The sequence below is a fragment of the Mastigoproctus giganteus genome, chromosome 4 (assembly GCF_048544385.1).
Source record: "Mastigoproctus giganteus isolate SK-2022 chromosome 4, ASM4854438v1, whole genome shotgun sequence".
Classification (NCBI taxonomy): Eukaryota; Metazoa; Arthropoda; class Arachnida; order Uropygi; family Thelyphonidae; genus Mastigoproctus; species Mastigoproctus giganteus.
In genome coordinates, this window is record NC_143578.1 from 172,178,831 (window position 1) to 172,202,433 (window position 23,603).

The following is a 23,603-nucleotide window of genomic DNA, read 5'->3' on the forward strand; positions in this document are numbered from 1 at the left end:
TAAGACTCTCTGATTTACTGGCCCACTCTATTTCCCTGTACAGTTTCTTATTATACTTATCAGAGTCATTAGGCCTATAGTACACTCCTACTCTCGATTTTGATCTCCCAATGCTTATGTCACACCAAACTGACTCGACACTGCACTGTCCAGCAATGTCCACTGGCTTCACTTCCTTGGATTTTATGTATTTCTTAACTAATAGCATACCTCCTCCCTTCCTATCCTGTCTATCCTTTCTGTAGACATTTTACTCCGCAAATTCCAGTTCTGCATTCCTTATATCTGTGTGACACCACGTCTCTGAAATTCCCATAATATCTGCCTTTGATGTTTTGAGCAATACCTCAAATTCATCAAATTTATTTACTAAACTCCTAGCATTGGTGTACACGCAAGTATACATGCACCTGTTCTTTTTCTTAGCTACCCTAACACAACCTATGTGTTTATTTGTACCCCAATGATGCCAGGCAGTCTCTGAATTATCCTGCATCTTATTTTCCAGGCTGTAGCTCATTCCAATACAATCAGTGCAAGAATCACTTTCACCTCTGCCAGTGGCTACTGTTTATCTGTTAGTCCTTGTATCCCCCCCCAATCTAGCCGTTTTCCGACCCACCTAACACTGCCTCGATAGCATTAGCAAACATTCTTGCACCATCTCTATTTAAGTGTATCCCATCCCTGTAGAAGCAGTCTCTCCTTTTAACAAATACAGACCAGGCTGAAAAAATTCTACCCCTTGAGCCTTGCACAATCTTTCCAGGGCCGAATTGATCGACAGGGCTCTCATCATATACTCCATCCTATCGTGTCTGGGCAGAATTACAGACACTTTCAAATTCAACCCTTAATTCACGGCTTTTTTTTCAACAGTGACCTGTACTTGTTAAGTAATTCCGCCAGTCTCCTACTCTTAATGTCATTAGTGCCAACGTGTACAACTATATCACCTTTTGTGCCCTTAAAAGATGATATCCGCTCTACAACGTCATCAACCTTTGCCCCTGGCAGACAACCCTGGTCTTGTTCCACCTATCCTTTTTACAAAGCATGTTTCCCTTTCCCTGACAATAGAGTCACCAACAACTACTAGTTCCTTTGGGACCAGCGCATTCTGCCTTGGGGGCTGCCGCTGTGTTGCGTGATGACCAAGTGCAAGCTCTGGCATTGGTGTGGGCAGCTGAGAGCTTGATGGGCCCTCACTTTTAATCCTTCGAGGGCATCCACCCTGTCCTTCAAGCTCTCATATAGGCCCAAAACAATATAGGCTCTCATATAGGCCCATTTGATAGATGAGGCGTTTGAAGCCAAAGCTCAGCTGTTGACAAAGGCTGAAGACAACCTTCGTCTATTCCCTGGACGTTTTTTCTTCCATCTGTGTTCATGAAGTTGTCTTACCTATCATCTTTGAGTTTTTTATAACCTATTCCAAGTAAGCCTTATTCTAATTTGGGTTAAGGTTTCCTATTTTGAATATAACGAAGTCTATGTTTTTTTTTTTGTTTTTTTTCCAGTGTGTGTTTTTTTTTTTTTTTTTTTTTAGTGTCCAGCAACTACAAAGCAGAGGCAAAACTATGAATTCTAGGCTCCCCCGCCAGATTGCTGAACTACTTCACATGATTTTTAAGTCATACCAATCCAGCTTAAACACGTGATTTAAACAACCATACCGACCTGCCAGTACAGCAGTTTCGCCATCCTAAATGTATTTTGTTTGAGGACAAAGGCCTGCTTGAATTCTTCAATTAACCATGAATTAGATTTATTTGAAACGTGTAATCACTAACCTTTGAGATCATGGTCAATTGTTTTGAAAGCTCCTGAAAAGCCTCATTAGTTGGTTCAAGAAATAGGCTGCATTATATAATAAGTATAACAAATTATCCCTGAATACTTAGGCCATATCCATAACGTTCAAAAATACAGAGCGTACTATGTTCGCAAAAACCACGAATTTTTGAGTTCGACTGCATTGCGTTATTTGATCGTATGTTTCTTTTTTTAAGAATAGTGTCCAGCAACTAAAAAAATAGGTGTCAAAAGTACTTCATCAGCTATATTTTAATTCTTCATTTGAATACTTGGAATTCTTCAAAAAAAAAAAAAAAAAATAGAGTGGTTTTGAAGAGTTTGAAGTCAAGAAAAATATCCACGGTCCACATTAATATAGAGGACAAGACAACCAGAGCTAAGCACTCAGGGGCTGCTAAATAGTAGTTTTGTAGTTCGATTTTCATTTAATGAAAATCGAACTATAAAACAGGGTACATCGAAAAGAGAAATGGAATATGCTGTTTGTATCCAGAAGTTCCGACGTCCTCACAATCCTACCTGCTGGGTAATTTTGCGTGGTAAATCTACAATACCCATCAGATCTACCACAGTGTAGATGCCTAAAAATCCAGAGGATCTGACAGTTGGTCCTTTAGGTTGTCACAAAACTGTGGACCCAATTTTGGTGAAGTCCGGACGGCCTGTGACAGCCGAATCCTCTGCTTGCACCTTCACGATGGCAGGACTGTTAGTAATCCTGGATATAACCTCCATGCACAAGCACACTGTGGGTAACCACCCACGTGTGACCCACCGTAAGCAGGGGTCGAGGTGTGGCGCCCACACCACATGGAGGAATGCCACCCCCCTCCGTGTTACCAGGTAATACTAGGTGGTAGATAGCTCTCATCAACTGGAGCAATACCACCACATTGCTTATTAGAGACTTGACGTGGGAGCTGAGTTCCGGTCAACCATTCCCCACCTCTTCCATCCATTGTGACTGATGACTTTTGAGTGATGAACATCATGGCGAGATCCAATCTTCCTTACACTTCGAGGGTACAGCTCTAAAACGGTGTTCGCAGGCCGGCCGCTAGTTAGTACACCGGACCGAACCTATTGGTAACCTTTAGGAGGCTTCCGGATCAGCTAGTGTATAATTTTGCTACCTCTACTCTCCCGATAGTGACTGGAGGGAATCCGAGTAGTGTGTATGCAGGGAGCATTGTCGAGGCCACGTTATGTCAAGGATCTGGGTATATTCTTACCATGTGTATGCCATATCACCATTCTTCCCTTTCTTGGTGATTCCCTTTTGACTCTCTCTCTCTCTCTCTCTCAGGGTAACTTGGGAATTTTTTTTTTTTTTTTTTTGCTAATGCAGCATAAGCCTCAGGCTTCCTTGCACCATATAGCTAATAATAATAATAACAAAATACAAAAATTTCATTACTTCATATAGCATATTCCCCCACTTTTCCTTACTATTGAACATACCATGAATTGTCAAACTGATAGAGTAAGATTATCGGCGAAAAGATCTTAACCACAGGGGCACACATCTGGCGAGTACAGGCATGGCACACCCAGGGTCCTCAGCTGAATATCATCATTCTTCTCTTTCTTAGTGATGCCTTCTACTTCTCTCTCTCTCTCTCTCTCTCTCTCTCTCTCTGTCTCTCGGGGTAATTCAGATTTTTTTTTTTTTTTTTTTTTTTTTGGCTGGTACAGTATAAGCCTCAGGCTTCCTTGCACCATATGGCTAATAATAATAATAATAAGAAGAAAACACTTCCTAGTTCATTTCACAAATATACATGCCAACAGGCGCACATTCATCAGGGTACATCAACGCCTTAGATGAACATGGGCGCTTCGCACATGGAGTACGAGCAGGTAGGCCCAGAAGCATAACACCTGATGCTGAGGAAAGGGTATTAGAAAGAACATCCTGTAACATGTAACATCTGTAAAATCCTGTGGTGTTGAAACCAAAAATTAAAAATGTATTATCTTATGTTTAATAAAACCACTCTTAGTAAAGGATTCAGATCTTTTTGCTAAACTAGTGCTCACATAGTCAGTGGCGAATCTCAACAGAAAATGTGCATTATCTCCAAAACGGTTCATTTGCGGCCGATCTTCACTGGGACTTTTTTGTTTATTTTAGTTTGTATTTTTCACCTTTAAATTATTGACCATCATTTTTGAAATACCCTTTATGTGCTGTGGCTGCAGAATTTCATACGTTCTCCTCATTATAATGCGGTTAACTGCTTCATAGTTCTGTCGTTGAGCCCATACAACGCACTCCAGAGTACCGTGTTGGGTAACCGATATTTGCCTAGACATTGGCTTCACTAAGTCTCTAAACACATTCGTAAGGATCTGCCGCCATGGTTCCGTTATCTATTCTGACATTCTGCAAGGCTTTGCAGAATGTCAGAATAGATAACGGTTGAGCGCCATACGCCTCGTTTCCCATTCCAAATTGGTCCCATTCCAAGTCAGGCAAAGTTGGAGGGCAGTCACGATGGATGATATCTTCATGGTGTACTTCGAACCACTCGTTTAGAGTGCGGGCCTGAAGACACGGCGCATTATCGTCTTGGAAGATCTCGTTTCTGTCCGGGTAAAAATGGAACACACAACATGGAACACAACATACTACCCAGTGGCGTAGCTACCATGTACGCAGGCATGGCAATTGCCACTGGGCACTTTAGGGGCTCGGCGTCTTTGGTTTGGCTGTCTCCTCTTTTTTGCAATTTTCATTAATTAAGTAGGGGTCAGAACATATTCTTTGCCTCCGGGCACGAAAAAGGGATAGCTACGCTACGGATACTATCCCTAAGAGCTGCCGGTAAACCTCACCAATGAAACGTTGGTCGACAGGCACCAGAGTCCTAGTTCTTGCCAGAAAAACGTTCCCCATATTAAAGCAATCGTGCCACCTCCCTGGACAGTGGGCACAATGAACGATGGGTCCATGGACTCGTGTTACTTGCACGACACACAAAGGGCTTGGTGTGTTGCAGCGGTTATTTGGACTCCCCCGACCAGTATAATCGTTTCCAGTCCTGCCGTGTCCAATCAGTGTTTGTTGACACAACAGCAGTCGCCATTCGTTGTCGATGATCAAAGTGTAAAGTGTAAAGAATTTGACAGACAAACTCCAGCTAAATGCACTCTTTGTAGCGGAGCACATGCAGCCAACTATAAAGGATGTACTGTTCACAAGGAGATCCAAGCAAGAAGATTTTCACCAAACAGAGTGAAACAGCTATCAACAACAACAGTGAAAGAAAGATCCCAGCAATTACAAGAACAGAACAACCTCATACAAAATATGCCAACACAAGTGCAACAGTAGAGGAGGTTGGGGTTCTAACCGAGACCGGCTCTATGAATTTTGGCGTCAATTTTCGTGCGTGCTGCCGCCTCGGTCGTTTGTTTTGCCGTTTCGGTTTTAAGCGTGCTCCGGTGAGGCGAGCCGATGTTTAGGTTTAGCTGTTGCGCCGAGGCTTAGTTGTCGATTCGGAGGAAAAATATATTTTAGTTCTTAACTCGCCCGCTAGATGGCGCCACTTATTTTCGACATTAAATTAAAATTATTTTTTTACTTTACCCAGGCTCGAACCCAAGTCATTGCTACTGATGGTCTGGTGCTTAACCCCACGGCTACCCTTTCAGTTATAAGAATATGTGTAAATGTAGCTGTTATAGTTAAGAGTGGTGTGAGTGTGACGTAGGAAGTTGTATTTCGCCTTGTTCTGATTGGAGGGGGGATACGAACCGATGTTCTGATTGGTCTGGGGGTATAAACCGACTACGTCTGTGACTTTGCCTGTGATTTCTGGCCGGTTGATGCCGTCTGTTTTTACCGCGTTGGTTTTCAAGCTACCGTGTTCGCAATGAATTGTGGGTTCGCGCACGCACACACACACACACACACACACACACATGCACGGAGATTGCCACGACATCGTAACTACCAGGAAACTGTGTCGCCATCTAGCGTGTCATTCTGAAAGCTGAAATTAATGATTTTATTTAAGATGTTTAAATAAATATATATTTTTTTCCCCACATACTTGGGGACCACATGCACTGAGATTACCACGACAAAGTAAGACCTAGAAAACTGTGTCGCCATCTAGCGTGTCATTCTGAAAGCTGAAATTAATGATTTTTATTTAAGATGTTTAAATATATATTTTTTTTTCTCACATACTTCTTGAACGGAGATTGCCACGATATCGTAACTACCAAGAAATGGTGTCGCCATCTCTGGAAGCATTCTGAAAGCTGAAATTAAAGATTTTATTTAAGATGTTTAAATATATATATATTTTTTTTTTTTCCCCACATACTTGGGGACCAAAACAGTTTGTGCACTGAGATTACCACGACAAAGTAAGACCTAGAAAACTGTGTCGCCATCTAGCGTGTCATTCTGAAAGCTGAAATTAATGATTTTATTTAAGATGTTTAAATATATATTTTTTTTTTCCCCACATACTTGGGGACCAAAAACAGTTTGTGCACTGAGATTACCACGACAAAGTAAGACCTAGAAAACTGTGTCGCCATCTAGCGTGTCATTCTGAAAGCTGAAATTAATGATTTTTATTTAAGATGTTTAAATATATATATTTTTTTCTCACATACTTCTTGAACGGAGATTGCCACGACATCGTAACTACCAAGAAACGGTGTCGCCATCTCTGGTAGCATTCTGAAAGCTGAAATTAAAGATTTTATTTAAGATGTTTAAATATATATATATTTTTTTTTTTTTCCCCACATACTTGGGGACCAAAACAGTTTGTGCACTGAGATTACCACGACAAAGTAAGACCTAGAAAACTGTGTCTGCATCTAGCGTGTCATTCTGAAAGCTGAAAAATCTGAAATTAAGGAATTTATTTCATTTTATGTCCTTTTTATGGTTAAATTTATATGTATATATTTTTTTTTTACCCATATCTATTTGTGATGGTTCCTCTGGAATTTGTATTCTACTGTTTACCATCTATGGGAAAAAAAAAACTTAAGTTGCTTTTGATATTTACCAAAAAAGAAACTTTGGCTCCATCTAGTGAATAATTCTGAAAGCTGAAAAATCTGAAATTAAGGAATTTATTTCATTTATATCCTTTTATGGTTAAATTTATATGTATATATTTTTACCCATAATTATTTATGATGTTTCCATTTTTTCTCTGCAAGTTGACTTTCTATTCTGATGTGTAGAGTCTTTCTAAACAGGAAAAAAAAAAAAAAAAAAAAACCTGAAAAGTAAAATGTGTTTATATTTATTTACCATCTTCGTGAATCACTGGCGCCATCTTCTGTTTCTGTCTGCAAGTTCGATTTTTTTTTTTTTTTTAATATATATATTTGAAATCATTTTCTTTCCTAAAAAGGTTATTGATTAATGGAAAATTAAAACTTATTTTCTTCTTTCTTTTTTAATATATATTTGAAATTATTTTCTTTTCTAAAAGTAACTTCTCAATTTTAAAAAGGTTATTGATTAATGGAAACTTATTTTCTACTTTCTAAGAAAAAAGACAGACAATATCTTTTTCAAATAGACATACTTTTATTTGTAAGTTTTACAGATGTAGTTACTAATCACAAAATCAACACTTACATATATACATTGCTTTGATCAGAACGGATACTTCGTATATTTCGTCGTGTAAGCAGTTTGAAGTTCTTCGATCATCGAAACTACAGCATTGTACAAAGCATAAGCGTTGAACTCAGTAACTACCCCTTCTTTCGAACACTTAGCAATAAAAATTTTAACACTTGTAGATGGTTCAGCGTTTCTTACGTAGTATGCATAGACGTCGTTAAAGGAAACATCGATAGAACCAGTAAACACGTCGTTCTTTATACGTTCTCTAACACAATCAAGATGTTCTAGTATAACTGACTGCATTAACAGAAATGCGGGTTTTTCGTCTTCTAGACGTTGAAGAAAAGAATCTATGTCTATGATTCTATTAGATATAGCTTCAAGTTCAGAAAGGTGGAGAGTCATTCGTCGTTCTCCTGATAGCGAGAATTGTTTCCAATAGAAATCACAAACACCACCATCTGTATTGATTCGGATCCCCGGTAGATGGATTTCATCTTTAGATCTGGCTCTTACGGAAAGCAAGATATCATTCATTTTGCTTTTGAATTCTTCCCACTGGTTTCTGGACAGCATCATGTGCGCATTAGATGTCTCGATCGTAATATGTGGCTCGAATTCGTGACAATAAGCACGAACTGTGCTGCTGTGGCTTAGACGTCTGTAGAAAGTTACGTTTGGTCGTCTTATTTCATCAAACATTTCGTGCCGTGACATTTTTGTGGGAAAACAGCAGTGGAAAAAAAATTACAACCGCACTGAGAAAGTTCCAAACTGCAAATGTGGTCTATTGGATTATAACATCAGATGCTTAGAAGCTACTAGTCTTGTTATTGGTTCATAACATCTGATGCTTAGAATCTGCTAGCCTTGTTATTGGCTCATAAACTCGTAACATGCCAGGAGCAAGTAGGTACATGTTGTGAAGGAGACGTCTGTCCCAAGATAACTCATCTTCAAATGTTGTTTGTGACATGTCGTACAAAGGACATATAATCCCCCATAACTAGCGTTGGTATCGTTCCCAAAGACTTTGTTCAGTATGAAAAAAAAAATAATAATAAATAATAACTTATCTTCAAATGTGGGAGACATTGAGTCCGCTAGTTCACGAAAGCATTCCACAGGTATTTCCTTCAATGCAAGCTGCACAGATGTTCACAATTCTATAACATTCCTGAGTGGATGGGGAAAAAAAAAAGATAACTTGCCTTCAAATGCTGTTGTTGTTGTTTGTGACATGTCGTACAAAGGACATATAATCCTCCATAACTAACGTTGGTATCGTTCCCAAAGACTTTGTTCAGTATGAAAAAAAAGCAAAAAAAATAACTTATCTTCAAATGTGGGAGACATTGAGTCCGCTAGTTCACGAAAGTATACCCACAGGTATTTCCTTCAATGCAAGCTGCACAGATGTTCACAATTCTATAGCATTCCTGAGTGGATGGGAAAAAAAAAAAAAAAAAGATAGCTCACTGTCAAATGTGTCTGTTTGTGACATGTCATACAACAAAAAGATAACTTGCCTTCAAATGTTGCTGTTGTTGTTTGTGACATGTCGTACAAAGGACATATAATCCCACCATAACTAACGTTGGTAGTCCCCAAAGCTTTTCTTCAAATTTGGTATTAAAAAAAAAAGATAACTTATCTTCAAATGTGGTTGTTTGGGTGACATTGAGTCCGCTAGTTCACGAAAGCATTCCCACAGGTATTTCCTTCAATGTCTTTTGCATTTCACCCTCATACCGTAGTGATTTCCTATAGGCTGTGACTTTAACTCTCATACTGTAGTAATTTCCTATTGGCTGTGACTCTTGAATCTAAGCACTGATTGGTTGTCGTCAAATGTCGTTTCAATCCACGAGTTTGCTTTAAAAGGGGGTCAATACGACCACATATCACACCTGCTTACAAGCTATCATTATGAACATGGAAGAAGTGTTTCCAGCATTGGATGACGATTCATCATTCCTAAATGATGTTATGAAGATGGAAAAAGAATACGAGGAAACTGAAATGATGAAGGCGGAAATTGACTACTGTCAAAGCTTAGTGTACACTAGTGTGAGTATTTCTTTTTTCATTACTGAAAAATTTTTATTTGATTTTTTTTAAAAAAAAAAAAAATGTTTATAGAATTATTGTTTAGTAACTGTGTTTTCTTTACGCTACTCTTTCAGAATGCCGAGTTCTTTAATAATACCACCACTACTACTACTACTACTACTACTACTACTGATAAGCCCGGATGCTCTAGTTTAGAAGGTGCTGGTGCTGGTAAAGATGAAACTGAGCTCGATAGTTCATCTTTACTGTCTGCTGCTACTACTACTACTACTACTACTACTGATAAGCCCGGATGCTCTAGTTTAGAAGGTGCTGGTGCTGGTAAAGATGAAACTGAGCTCGATAGTTCATCTTTACTGTCTGCTGCTACTACTACTACTACTACTACTACTACTGAGGCTCGACCCGGATGCTCTAGTTTAGAAGGTGCTGGTAAAGATGAAACTGAGCTCGATAGTTCATCTTTACTGTGTTTTAACGCCGAGGATGATGATGATGATGTAAGTATGTCTATAGATTTTTTTTTTTTTTTTTTTTTTTTTTTTCACGAAAACAAATCCCTAAATCTTATGCGACACTTTTTTTAAATTTTAGATGGAAGAAAGAGAAGCAGACTTCCAGAACAACAACAACTACCAGATACAGGATGGGGTAGTTCGTTTTTCACAAAAATATCGGACCTTGTTTAAATCTTACGAGGTCCGATTTAGAAACTTGGCAGATTTAGCAGACGGGGATCTGTTTTTTTCGAACTTTCGACGGATGCTAGAGGAAATAATCGCCAATTTAAACAGTCAAGGCGATTATTCCCACGTTAGATTGTGTTTAGACGCACCTAGCCTAAAAAACCCCATAAATTTACCTTTTATGCCCCTAACGGATCTAACGTTTGACCGTGTGATGGCAGCTTTTATAGCAGTCGATCAATCAAATAGTGAATTTATGATAACGGACGACTTGAGTCTGGACGTAATTCTTATTAATATCACGAATAGGGGGGAGGGTGGTAATCGTTCTGAGAATATAAAAAAAGGGCAATGTTGAATTTGAATGATTTTTTAAAAAAAAAAAAAGCTGTCATTCAAATCAACAATACCGATAGTTTATGCCTCGCCCGAGCTATTGCAGTCGGTATTTCTGCCCATCAGGACGATGCTAAAACATACAGACAGGTGCGAGAGGATAAATGTAACATGCAAACTATCAGGGCTACAAATTTACATGGAATTGCAGGGGTTGATTTAGAAAGTTGTGGATTGAATGAAGTTGAACTGTTTCAGCGTGCGATTCCCGATTATCAACTTGTTGTAATTTCCGCTGAGTGCGGTTTTGAAGTTGCGTATCGGGGCCCCGCTGCTGATAAACAGATATTTCTACTCAGTCACGACAGACATTATGATCTTGTGCGATCTTTGAAAGCTCTGTTTGGCAGTGATTATTATTGTCCCCTCTGCCTTAAAGTCTTACCTACTCGCGAGAGACTAAACACACACAATTGCCCTTTCAAGTGCAATAGATGCAGAGCTGTCGACGTTCATAATGAAGACAACCTTCTCCTGTGTAATTTGTGTAATCGATTTTTCCAAGGCGAAGCATGCATTAATGCTCACAGAGCAAACAAAACCTGCTCTGAAGTGCATCGCTGTAGCATTTGTATGTGCACTTTTCTTACCAATACAGCACACAAATGCATCCACCCCGACTTTTGCAGCCATTGTAAAACTGTGCACAAAACACAACATTGTTTTGTTAAAAAAACCTGAGGACCCAAAGCACGATGTTTCTGTTGTCTACTTTGACACAGAAACAGTCTTGCTGGATGGCGAACATGTGGCTGTGCTCTGCGTTGCTTCTTTTGACAACCAAGAACACGTTTACTGGGGCCGAAATTGCATGGCTGAGTTTTTGGATGAATTGTTAGGAGTCCGAGAGACCTTGAAACGAGGTAGTGATGGCCGAAAACTTCGACGCACAGAGCCAAAATATAGGAATGTGCGAGTAATCGCCCACAACCTTCGCGGTTTTGACGGTTACTTTGTGCTTTCTTATATTTTTGCGAAACACATAGTTCCTCGCACTATCTATGATGGGTCAAAGATTTTGGCCATCTTTCCGTCATCGCTAAACATAGTCTTCTTGGACTCTTATTCCTATCTAGCAGTTCCACTCCGAAAACTGCCAGCTATGTTCGAGCTGCCAGAGGTGCGTAAGGGCTTCTTCCCTCACGAATTCCACAAGATAGATACATTAGATTATGTGGGAGCTTTGCCCGACCAAAAATATTTTAAACCGGAATTCATGAGCGAAGAAACCCGTACGGAATTCGTGTTATGGTACCAAGAGAAGTCACGAGATACCTACAACCTGAAATGTGAACTTTTGGCCTATGCCTTAGACGACGTGAGGGTATTGCGAGATTCCTGCAATAAGTTCCGTTCTCTCTTCATAGCAGTCTCGCAAGTTGATCCTTTCTGTCAGGATGTTACTATAGCCAGTGCTTGTAGCAGGATCTTTGCCAGAAACTATTTAGAACCAAACACAATGGCTATCCTGCCACCTGGCGGTTACATAGGGAGTAACACACAGAGTAGGAAGGCGTTGGCTTGGCTTTCGTGGCTGGAACAACAGAACAACATTAAAATTCAACACGCTCGGTCGCAGGGTGGGGAAGTTAGAGTAGGTCCTTTTTTTTTAGATGGGGTGTGTGATAGAACCGCTTACGAATTCTATGGTTGTTACTATCACGGGTGCAAGAAGTGTTTTCGATCTAGCACTATACAGACACAGAGATACAAACCTATGGGCGCCCTATACGCTGAAACCATGGACCGTGAGGCCTTCATTAGGGCTCAGGGATATGATGTGGTTTCCGTATGGGAATGCCAGTTTGACAACCAACAGAAAAACGACCCTGCCATGAAAGAATTTGTTGCAGCATTCATAACGCACGAATCGATTACCCCTCGTAGTGCTCTCAGAGGTGGTAGAGTTGACTGTTTTAAACTTTACCACAAGGTGGCGGATAACGAGGAGATTCACTATGTGGATTTCTGTTCGTTGTATCCGTGGGTTTGCAAATACGGCGTATTTCCTCGCGGTCACCCTGAAGTCATTCTTAGCGACTTTGACTATAGTCACAATGCATACTTTGGTATAATCCATGCTAGGGTGACAGCGCCCGAAAAGGAGTTCTTACCCGTCCTCCCAATAAACTCCAATGGCAAGCTAGTGTTCCCGCTATGCGGTGCTTGTGCCGAGCAGATGTCGCCCACTTGTAATCACGAGGATCGGAGCTTTTCGGGAATCTGGTGCACGCCTGAGTTTTACCTGGCTGTTGAGAGCGGTTATAAAATTGATAACATCTACGAAGTTTGGCATTTCAAAGAGAGCCATAAGTCGTTATTTGGTGGCTACATAGACACCTTCTTGAAGATCAAACAGGAGGCGTCGGGTTGGCCCGAAGGGGTTGAACCCGATGCATACATTTCCGATTTTAAAAGTAGGGAAGGTATTTCTATGGACAGGCACGAAATAAAGGCGAACCCCGCTAAGCGTGCACTTGCAAAACTATGTCTCAATAGTCTCTGGGGACGGCTCGCAATGAGAACTAATAGGGTGAGCACTGTAGTATGTAACACTTACGAAAGCGTTGTAAAGCTTTTCATGGATGATACAAAAATCATCCACGACGCCATGTTAGTGTCTGAAGAAATAATGCAAGTTGCATTTGCCCCGATTGACGGAACGGAAGAACCATACCGTCGGGGCAATGCAGTCATTGGCTCTTTCGTCGCTTCCTATGGCCGAATAAAGCTCTACAAAGCTATGGCCCCTCTATGCCAATCTCTTATTTATTGCGATACCGACTCGATGGTGTTCATCCAAAAACAGGGTGACGAATGTCCACCCATCGGTCACTCGCTGGGTCAGCTCACAGACGAATTGTCTGGGGACTACATTGTCGAGTTTGCCTCGTCCGGTCCCAAATCTTACTCCTTCCGCACCCAAGGGGGTAAAACAGTGACCAAATGCAAGGGTGTGACTCTTAATGCCAAAAACGCGAAGCTGATCAACATGAACGTTATGACTGCTGCTGCAAAAGGCCAACATGTTGATGTTTCTGTCGAGGTACCGTTTTCTGTCCGGAGAGACAAACGTACTTCTCGTCTCCTTGAGTCCTCAGTAACAAAAAGGTTTGGCTTTACTTTCGCTAAACGTGTGGTAGGAGACGACACACGCACTTACCCTTATGGATATTTCCAAGACACATAGCGAAAGCTAACCACCTAATCATCATACTTTCAACATTAAAAAAAAAAAAAAAACCCAGTGAAATCCCCATGTTTTTGACACTAAGCAGTTTTTCAATGGCTACCTCTGGTGACGTCTCCTTTTTTTTTCAGGACGTCGGCGAAGTCGATCGGGCACGTCTTCCCCATCCTATTCCCACCGACGTCACATTCGTGACGGCACTCGGTTGGGAATCGCGGGGCGCCGGGGCGTGGGGGGATCGCGGCACCCCTCCCACCCATCACGTTGTGATGGGCGCGCGCACGGGGGGGGGGGGATCGCGCCACCCCTCCCACCCGTCACGAAGTGACGGGCGCGCTTAGATGAAGGGGAACACCTTTTTTCATAACTCACAGTTTTTTTTTTTTTTTTAAAAAAAAGGGGACAATGTTTCGTTTTTCTGGAGACGTCACCTTCTGTCTTTTACCGTTACTAGTCCTGCCTCTCGCATCGGCGCGCGCGAACACACATAAATACATGGTCCAGACTTGCGCGCGATCATTTACATAATGTTTCATCATCCCTTCACAGCGATAGTCTCGGGAGCGACACAGAGCGGCAAGACAACATTTGTGTTGTCTCTATTAGAAAATAGTGAACATTTAATTTCGCCACCGCCTCAAAGAATCGTCTATTGCTATTCAGAGCGTCAAGATAAGTTTCAGTGTTACCCGCAAATCGAGTTCGTGGATGGTTTAAACATCCCCGAATTCGATCCAAAAGTAAACAATTTACTTGTTTTAGATGATCTCATCAGCCAAGTAAAAGATAGTATTGTTGTGTCAGAGATATTTATTAAAGGATCGCATCACAGAAATCTGAGTGTAATATTATTAACGCAAAATTTGTTCTCCCAAGGTACACAGTTTCGTACAATTAGCTTGAATTCACACTACTTGATTGTTTTTAAAAACCCTCGCGACTCGCGACAAATCTCACATCTAGCTAGCCAAGTGTTTCCCGGAAGGACACGAGTTTTAGTCGACATATATAAAGATGCCACACGCGATCCGCATTCATATTTGCTGTTTGATTTTCGTCAGGAAACTGCAGATATACTAAGGCTGCGCTCACACGTATTGCCAAACGAGGGATCTACTATAATCTATGTACCCTCATGGCTAAGCGTCTAAAAAACAACGCTAATTTCATAAAGTATTTGGCGGAAGCTCGACCAAAACAAGCATCCACTCTGCTAAAGAGCTCAGATCCCGCGCAAATAAATTCGCTCTGTGAAATCTGCAAAAATATAATCAAAGGCTGTATTCCTTTGCCTGACAGAGTGAAAAACAAGTTACAGCGCAAAAAACGTCTGCTCAGAACACTAGCAGATAAAAAAGTGGCATTTAAAACCAGACGGAAGTTAATAATTCAACAAGGAGGTGCTCTGTTCCCATTATTGGCCAGCATCGTAGCCCCACTAATTGCAAGTTTGATTCGAAGATGAACGAGTCTTTCCGCAAATTCTTGCTTGTAGCTGCACCGCCAGAACAAAAACAGATGCTCTCTTTAGACGAGCAAATGTCTCAAATCTTAAAAAGGCAGGATTTACCGCCAGAGTCAAAAGTTAAGATGTACCTTCAGATACTGCAAACATATTTAGGTCTGAAAAATAATGCCGCAAAACAGCCGTCTCCGACGGCATCGAATGACATCGAGGGTACCGTATCAGCAGCCACCGCCGCCGCCGCACTACCCAGAATTCCCGATTCTGAAGCGCAGCAACAACAGCCCGAGGGCGGAGTGAAAAAAAAATCCCGTAAGCATGTCAAACGCCAATATACTGCTCTGATATCACCGCGTCGTTTGAGAAGAAAACACACTTGGATATCGTTGTGGTAAGTTTTTTTTTCAATAAAACAGACACTTTTAAAATAAAATAAAATTTTATTTTGCATGTAAGTGTTGAAGTACATGTAATGTGGCTAAAACATCATTTGCCCACAAATCTTTACAATAATATTTGTTTACAATCTTTGACATAGAAATATTTCTACATCTATGTATTAGGAAAAAAATACAGTGTAGTCCACAAGCTATAGATTCTGGATGTTGAATCACCACTTTGTTATAAGTCCATTTCTTGCTGTTTTGGTTAAGGAACTCTGCAATGTCCTGTGTCGGCGGTCTTGCAAAGCTGTCGAAATATTGACTGCTGTTTTTTCCCAGGAAGATGCAAATCCAGTGAGTGCCTGGCATGTGGGAAAAGTCCGTATTGATGACCAACAATGCTGGTTTTCTCGCTATTCTTGACGGTAACTCGTCCCTGGCACAGACACCGATCAGATGTTTTCTCGATTCACTGTCCGCTTCTAAAACATTCAAAATCTGATCAGTGTTCATAATTCACGAGGATCGAACGGTCCTTAGTCACAGAAAGAATGTTTTCGAATTCGGCATACAAGATCACTGTTACGTTTTCGGGTAGAGGTTCTGCGAATTTCAGTTCGAGCCGAACTCCACCTCGCCGTAAAGAACTAATATGTGAGCCCACCGCATTACTGTCTGGAGTTAGGTCGAAACCGTAAAGCACGTTCCCTTCTGTATAATCCAAGATTGATATGTCGTTACCGCAGTCGGAATTCCATTTATTTAGCGATGTAAACAGTGATAGGTAGGACCGCGTATAATGTCCATTCTTATAATCGGGCGTTAGCGGAATGGAAGGGTACTGCACACCATCAGCAGTCAGAAGTAAATAGCACAGGTTGTAGTGACCAAAATTGAATGGGTTGGTTTTGAGGGAGCCGTTGAAACTATCACTGGACACAATACCGACTATTAAACGAGCGGGGATCTGTCCTAGATATATATTATCTCTAGTAGAGTCTGACATGCCTTTTGGAATTGAATAGTAACTTACATCAACTCTATTAATAGGATATACAAGGGGATGTTTTTCAAGAACACTCATGTGCGCTAACTGTATGCTGGGGTTAAGTTTAACTTTACGCACAAAAAGACACGCCTCGCGTATATGAATTTTAGCAGTATTGTCGAGAGACAGCAGACAGAACTCGGGCGAACTGCGAACCATTCTAAGACGGATCGATACGCTGTTAATAATATATTTGGCCTGATGACACAAATCTATTCTGAGACGACCCAAAAGTTCCACAGTTTTGGTTTTCGAAAAAAACTTCATACGTTGATTCATACCGCTGTCGGCCTGAGAAAACATTTGCGGAACATCGGGAACATTGTCTTTTACGAACAGTTCTGTAGTGAGCTGGGATTTTTTTGCTCCTTTGTCAAAATTCAAAAGCGTTTCTAAATAAGCTCTATACGGATATGTGTCGCTGCTTGGATTAATTAATTTGTCTTGAACGAAAAGATCCACATGTTTAAACATGGAGTGAAAAAAGTTATTGACAACGCCGACACTCGATGTTAGTTCTTTTCCATCGCTTTGAGTTAACTGTACTTTGAGTCGCAAATAAGTTTTTCCCAGGTCCAGATATTCTTCAGATGTACCGGGTATGGAAAATTCTATTGGTCCCGGCGTGTCCACACTTGCTAAAGGCAAGAATGTAACGTATGAAGATCGTTCGATGCATAGATTCGTAGCAGGCTGTGCAAACAGGTCTAGTTCTGACATCATAAGCTCGCCCATCATTGAAAGATGTCCTGATATTTTTTTTTTTTTCGAAGCTTGCCTCCACTCTGACTACGGACTTTTTGCTTAATGGCCTGTCCTACTTCAGAAGCTCGATTTATAAATGATCGTTTCACGGGTGCCCCCGAAATGACATCATCGATCATATTACGACCTGCCGACAACACTTGGCGACCTATGAATTTGGCAGCGGGTTTTAAAAGTGGAGAAAGAAATGTAAATGCAGATCTGAATATACTGCCTAAACCCTGGCCCCTCTGGATCGCTGCTCCTGCAAAGTAGGGATTTCCCCCCGCCTGCACTTTGTAGTATTCGACGTACGCGTTCATTGAGGCCGAAAATGCAACTTAGAGTTTTACCACCTCTGAAAGGAAATAACTGACCGGTGTCTGTGCGAATTTGAATAGAAACGGACTGAATGCTTGAGAGAAGCACAGGGTAATAATCCAAATGTAAGAATTCACCACTGCTTCCGAACGGTACTACTCGCAACAGAGGCGCTCTAGTATCGCCTACAAACTGGTCCTCAATCAAGGCACTATAAACGAAATAAGACCCGACCCCTCTATTTATATCACCCGGAAATTTCGATCTCACCGTTCCTTCGAAACCATTGGGCATACGTTCAAAACCGAGTAAATCGCCGAGTCCAGTCTCAGGGAAGCGAAGACGCACACTGCTTTCTATTTCGAAAGAAACAAAACCATGTGCATTAACAGAACCTTTAATTTCGGGGGCTATAAAAGTCATGACCTTTAGAATTTCGGAGACGCTATTGTAACGACCATAAGGAATTTTATGCTCGCGAACATCACGAGTCGGCGGTTGTACGAACACAAGCTTCCTGTCAACAGACTCACTGTCAGTTTTTATTGATGGTATCACAATTTTACCTTTAGGTATCCACTTTCCGATGTGCTCTCCTTTGAAATTTCTATATTTGTCAACAATATCACCCCTCACTGCTACCTTGTGGGCTAGTCCTAGAATTCGAGCTGTTCGTAAAGGCATACGCAACTCACAACCATTTTTAACACGAATTGTGAATCTCTCTTTGAATTCTGTCTCTTCTACTTTAAACTCTAAATTGGCATTAAGACCATACATATGCTCAATCAATTTAGTCGAATTTTCGTACTCGTCGTGCAACATGTAAACCTCGGGGTTCCTAATTGTCGGTTCTTTCTGTAGAATTGCAAACTCGGCCCAACCTTCGGAAATATTGTCCCAGGACTTAGGTACGTGTATTTCTGCAAGTGCTACCTCCCATTTGCCTTTCAGCGATATAGTGTCGGGTAAGACGATTGTAAAATTAGATTGCGTATTCTGGGGATGGAAAGCCATACAGGCATTACTAGGCAGTGTTAGGAAGAATATCTTTAGCCGAAATCCAACTGTTGTAGGAAGCTGGAAATCCTAGCCACTTAACACGCAATTGACGCTCTCCTCCCACACGCCGCTCCTTAAGTACTTTTTCAATAAGATACACGTCGATTGGTAACGAGTCGTGAATATTAACAAGCTGAAGCTGTTGTTCGTAAAAGGTACCTTCGATAGTATCGCCTGTTTTGTCTTGTACTCTGTACACAACTGGTTTTCTTCGTTTCAATACTTGAGATATAGTAAAAACCTCACGCGTCCAATTGCCCCAGAATCCTTTGCGGAATGGATGTGAACCTGTACTTAGAACGACACGATCCCCCAGTTTAAATTTAGGAATCTGTTCTTTGGTTTTTTTCAAGTACAATTTCCTGTAGACGTCTTCTTCATTATGCAAAGTGACATCGGCAGGTGGCATTCCTATAGCTCGATGTGGGGTTCGATTATAAGTAGCTACAATGTCGGGAAGAACATGCACATATTTCTTACTTTCAGAATAAGTTATCCATTTAAATATTTTTTCTTTCAGAGTTCGAATAAAACGTTCAGCGATTGCAGCCTTTTTCTCCGATCTAGTAGTATAAAAATTAATGTTGAGAGATTTAAATAGGGCCCTCACATCTTTGTTGATAAACTCTCTGCCTCTGTCACTGTTAAGACTGAATGGTGTTTCTTGCTTGAAAATTGATTTGAATGCTTTTACCATCTGCTTCGATGTTTTATTTCTAAGTGTTCTCACCCAGGCGTATCTAGAAAAAGCGTCTATACAGACGAGTAAATAACGCACTCCGCCATTAGCATCAGACAGATTGGAAACCTCTGCTAAGTCACACTGAAACGTATGGTGTAATCCAGGAACTATTATTTGGTTTCTAGGAAAATTAACTCTTTGAGGTTTGTGTCTGACATAAGCAGGCTGAGATGACAAATACTCTTTCACGATACGCCGGGGTAATTTTGTATGCTTTTGTAATGCATTAATACCACTAAAACTCCCAACGACGCGCGGATCGTTGTAATCTTCTAACATTTCTTTTTTTTTTTCCAGACGGTGTTCTACGAAAACCAGGAACACTTATGGAACGACCCAAGTTTCTTGGCATCTTATATGGATGCTTTGGATGCTAATGACCCCACTATGATGTAAACCCACTAAGTTGTAATTTTTATTTTTTATTATGTATATATGTAAGTGTTGATTTTGTGATTAGTAACTACATCTGTAAAAAACTTACAAATAAAAGTATGTCTATTTGAAAAAGATATTGTCTGTCTTTTTTCTTAGAAAGTAGAAAATAAGTTTCCATTAATCAATAACCTTTTTAAAATTGAGAAGTTACTTTTAGAAAAGAAAATAATTTCAAATATATATTAAAAAAGAAAGAAGAAAATAAGTTTTAATTTTCCATTAATCAATAACCTTTTTAGGAAAGAAAATGATTTCAAATATATATATTAAAAAAAAAAAAAAATCGAACTTGCAGACAGAAACAGAAGATGGCGCCAGTGCTTCACGAAGACGGTAAATAAATATAAACACATTTTACTTTTCAGGTTTTTTTTTTTTTTCCTGTTTAGAAAGCATCAGAATAGAAAGTCAACTTGCAGAGAAAAAATGGAAACATCATAAATAATTATGGGTAAAAATATATACATATAAATTTAACCATAAAAGGATATAAATGAAATAAATTCCTTAATTTCAGATTTTTCAGCTTTCAGAATTATTCACTAGATGGAGCCAAAGTTTCTTTTTTTGGTAAATATCAAAAGCAACTTAAGTTTTTTTTTTCCCATAGATGGTAAACAGTAGAATACAAATTCCAGAGGAACCATCACAAATAGCTATGGGTAAAAAAAAAAATATATACATATAAATTTAACCATAAAAAGGACATAAAATGAAATAAATTCCTTAATTTCAGATTTTTCAGCTTTCAGAATGACACGCTAGATGCCGACACAGTTTTCTAGGTCTTCCATTGTCATGGCAATCTCCGTGCATGTGGTCCCAAGTATGTGGGAAAAAAATATATATATATATTTAAACATCTTAAATAAAATCTTTAATTTCAGCTTTCAGAATGCTTCCAGAGATGGCGACACCGTTTCTTGGTAGTTACGATGTCGTGGCAATCTCCGTTCAAGAAGTATGTGAGAAAAAAAAATATATATTTAAACATCTTAAATAAACATCATTAATTTCAGCTTTCAGAATGACACGCTAGATGGCGACACAGTTTTCTAGGTCTTACTTTGTCGTGGTAATCTCAGTGCATGTGGTCCCCAAGTATGTGGGGAAAAAAAAAATATATATTTATTTAAACATCTTAAATAAAATCTTTAATTTCAGCTTTCAGAATGCTTCCAGAGATGGCGACACCGTTTCTTGGTAGTTACGATGTCGTGGCAATCTCCGTTCAAGAAGTATGTGAGAAAAAAATATATATATTTAAACATCTTAAATAAACATCATTAATTTCAGCTTTCAGAATGACACGCTAGATGGCGACACAGTTTTTCTAGGTCTTACTTTGTCGTGGTAATCTCAGTGCACAAACTGTTTTGGTCCCCAAGTATGTGGGGAAAAAAAAAAATATATATATTTAAACATCTTAAATAAAATCTTTAATTTCAGCTTTCAGAATGCTTCCAGAGATGGCGACACCGTTTCTTGGTAGTTACGATGTCGTGGCAATCTCCGTTCAAGAAGTATGTGAGAAAAAAAAATATATATTTAAACATCTTAAATAAACATCATTAATTTCAGCTTTCAGAATGACACGCTAGATGGCGACACAGTTTTCTAGGTCTTACTTTGTCGTGGTAATCTCAGTGCATGTGGTCCCCAAGTATGTGGGGAAAAAAAAATATATATTTATTTAAACATCTTAAATAAAATCTTTAATTTCAGCTTTCAGAATGCTTCCAGAGATGGCGACACCGTTTCTTGGTAGTTACGATGTCGTGGCAATCTCCGTTCAAGAAGTATGTGAGAAAAAAAAATATATATTTAAACATCTTAAATAAAAATCATTAATTTCAGCTTTCAGAATGACACGCTAGATGGCGACACAGTTTTCTAGGTCTTACTTTGTCGTGGTAATCTCAGTGCATGTGGTCCCCAAGTATGTGGGGAAAAAAAAAAAATATATATATATTTAAACATCTTAAATAAAATCATTAATTTCAGCTTTCAGAATGACACGCTAGATGGCGACACAGTTTCCTGGTAGTTACGATGTCGTGGCAATCTCCGTGCATGTGTGTGTGTGTGTGTGTGTGTGTGCGTGCGCGAACCCACAATTCATTGCGAACACGGTAGCTTGAAAACCAACGCGGTAAAAACAGACGGCATCAACCGGCCAGAAATCACAGGCAAAGTCACAGACGTAGTCGGTTTATACCCCCAGACCAATCAGAACATCGGTTCGTATCCCCCCTCCAATCAGAACAAGGCGAAATACAACTTCCTACGTCACACTCACACGACTCTTAACTATAACAGCTACATTTACACATATTCTTACAACTGAAAGGGTAGCCGTGGGGTTAAGCACCGGACCATCAGTAGCAATGACTTGGGTTCGAGCCTGGGTAAAGTAAAAAAATAATTTTAATTTAATGTCGAAAATAAGTGGCGCCATCTAGCGGGCGAGTTAAGAACTAAAATATATTTTTCCTCCGAATCGACAACTAAGCCTCGGCGCAACAGCTAAACCTAAACATCGGCTCGCCTCACCGGAGCACGCTTAAAACCGAAACGGCAAAACAAACGACCGAGACGGCAGCACGCACGAAAATTGACGCCAAAATTCATAGAGCCGGTCTCGGTTAGAACCCCAACCTCCTCTACTTGCAACAATCTCTCTTCAGACTAGAACACGTTCTAATAAGACAAGCGGAAAATCAGGTAAGGTTGGCAGAAGACATAAGAACGATGCTCAACCTGCTAACAGCACTTGTAGCAAAACTTATCCTAAGTTTTGCTACAAGTTTTATTAATGATAAAATCATTAAAAATTGCTCTTTGGAATGCCAACGGCCTGAATGGGCATAACCAGGAGGTAAAAACATTTATTATTGAAACTAACTTAGATATCACGTTGATCACAGAAACACACTTTACAAACAGAAATCACTTTCAAATGATGAACTATAGCTACTATGACACAAAACATCATGAAGGAACAACTCGGGGAGATTCAGAAATAATTGTTGAAAACTCCATAAAGCACTATGAGCTAACCAAATACAAATGAATTCTACCCAAGCAACGAGCATTGCATTTGAAGACTGGAGAGGACCTATCACGGTTTCCGTAGTCTCACCAAACTATAAAATTAGTAAAAACGAATTCATAACCATGTTCCAAGATTTATCGCAGGAGGAGATTACAATGCCAAGCAGTGTGGTTCAAGAAGAATAACACAGAGGGGACGAACACTACAAAGAGTAATGCAAGAAAATCATTATCTACAGGCGAGCCAACATACTGTCCAACAGATAGGAGAAAAGTTCCCGATATATTATATATCTTCATAACTAAAGGGATTGCGGAAGTTTTTACAAATATAACATCGAGTCTAGACCTATCTTCTGATCACTCCGCAGTAATAGCAAATTTGAGCTCGCATATCATAATCAGACAGAAACCACCAGTTCTTCATAATAAACACACCGATTGGGAATACTTCCAAGAGAAATAAATGAGAAATAAACTTAAAAATGCCTCTTAAAACATCTGACGATATTGACCTAGCTGTAGAAAATCTAACAACAATAAATATAATCTGCTGCCTTGGAAGCTAC